The sequence below is a fragment of the Marmota flaviventris genome, chromosome 7 (assembly GCF_047511675.1).
Source record: "Marmota flaviventris isolate mMarFla1 chromosome 7, mMarFla1.hap1, whole genome shotgun sequence".
Lineage (NCBI taxonomy): Eukaryota > Metazoa > Chordata > Mammalia > Rodentia > Sciuridae > Marmota > Marmota flaviventris.
In genome coordinates, this window is record NC_092504.1 from 12861506 (window position 1) to 12863675 (window position 2170).

Here is a 2170-nt window from a genome sequence, read left to right on the forward strand (position 1 = left end):
AGTTTACACTGGCTTTGAAAAATATTTTTACAAATGTCATTATTTAATCCTGACAACAATCCTGCCACAGAGGGATCCCTACTCTCATTTGACAGATCTAGAGAAATGAAAGCCTTTTTAAGGAGGTGACTAGCGAGGCAGCGTTGAAGGCCAGGAGGCCCACTTCCATATCCTTGGCTTGCTTTCCGTACCCTAGTATCAAGGGCATCCTCTGAGGACAAAAGAATGGACTCAGGTGTCCCAGGGAGAATTATCTGGACACAATGCTAACTCCAAGGCCAGCTACTGCAAAGCCCATTTAACAGAAAGGGTCAAGGACCAAGTTGAGAGCCTTGAATGGCCTGATTCAGTATAAAAATCTAAACATACAGTCTGGAGCAACTGGGGACTGGGTGATGAATGCAAACAGGGGAGAAGGGCCATATCACCTGGTCCCTGGTTTGTGCAGAGCCCCTGTGCTATCTCTCTGTGCCTTCCCTACGGATGGTAAAGTTCCAAGGATCAGAGTTGATAGGAACTTGGCAGATGAGGGGTGCCCAGGGCCAATACAGTGCACGTGCTGTATCAGCGAGATGCGCAGGAGACAGCAGGAGATCAGCCTGAAGAGTTGCTATGGATTTCACTTGGCAGACAACTCTTGGGGCCAGAATGGGTGTCAGCAATGGTGGTAGATTTAAGACCTCACAAATACTGGGAGCCTCAGGTACGTTGAGTCTGTTGCGACTATTTGGAAACTGGTGCCTCATGTTTGGGGAGTCAAATGTTTGACACCTCTCGGCTTCTCCATCTCTTTCCATGATTTCCAGACGCATGCTCTGCTCACTTGATCTATGCCCTCATCTCTCCAGAAGTTACGACTATACTTATCTGTACTTAATGCAGCGGATGAGCTCTGCCTGTGTCACTCGAGCTGTTGGCTTCCATAGTTCCATTTATCCTCTGGCAGAATTGATCCTCTTAAATAATGTGACAAGCATATTCCAAGGGGGGAAACGTGAAAGGAGTTTGTGTAAGAGTCTTGGGGTGACAGGGTGGGAGGGGGTGGTGGGAAACTCCTAGACTAATGGGTGCTCAGAGGCAGCCGGAATGCCAGGATGCATGTGAGAGTTTTGTGGCTGACTAGGACTTGAACCCAGTTATCACTGACTGCTGGGGACAGGCTGCTAACCTCTCTGATCCCAGTTTCCCCCGGTTTGAAAAGGACATAACCATAACTACCCTCTATAGCTACTTGATGATTTAATAAGATCTCATTTTAAGCATCAGCACAGCTGTGGTCTGCAGCAAATGCTCCATGAATGTGGTTTTAGATCTGGATGGAGGAGTCACCTTTTTCCTATCCTTTGCACCTCATTGTTAACTATCCTGAAGAGCACGGTGCAGTTTTCCAAGGCCACTTCTCAACCAGAGGCTCTGACAGAAGGCACTGATATTCCTTGAGCACTGGGCCCCACTCTCCGGTTTTGAAAGTCAGACCCTGCTGATTGGCCCTTGGGACAGAAAAATCAGCAACACACACACAAAAAAAAAAACCCAGGCTGGGCTGGGCGGGGAGGGTCAGCACACAGCAGAAGGGACAGCAGCAGGGGACTCCTGTCCTGGCTCAATCACTGCAGGCCCTTAGGTCTTGATTTACCTTTTCTGAGCTTTGATGTCAGGTAAATGGGTTTGAGAATGGTACCCACGCAGAGTTTTTAGGAGGATCGGGCAGATGGAGAAACGCTGGGCACAACGCCTGCATGGACACTACTCAGAGTTAGTCCCCCCGGTTATTTTGCTGCAGCCAAACTGCGGCAAGTCCCTACCATTATCATCCCACTACTCACCTTTCTAGGGGCAGAGGAAAGACAGTTATAAAACATGGTTCCCTCCTTCTTTCCTAAGGTCCAAGGGGCATGCAGTAAAGCACACAAGCCTCAGCCTCCGGGGGCATCCACCTGGGCAAAGGTACAGACCATCCCACTCCCCGGAGGCTCCCTGGGCCGGTCCCCAGACAGCTCGCTGCACCCGGACCCCACTGTCCTGCCTCGAAGCTGCTCCTCTTGGCTTCGCCCAGCACAGGGTCCCCAAGTCCACCGCACTATTGTGCTGAGACAAGGGGCCGCTCGGAGGCTAAATGGCACGTGTTTCCCCTGGAGAGAGGCGGAGCAGCGGGCTGAGAGGATGGGGC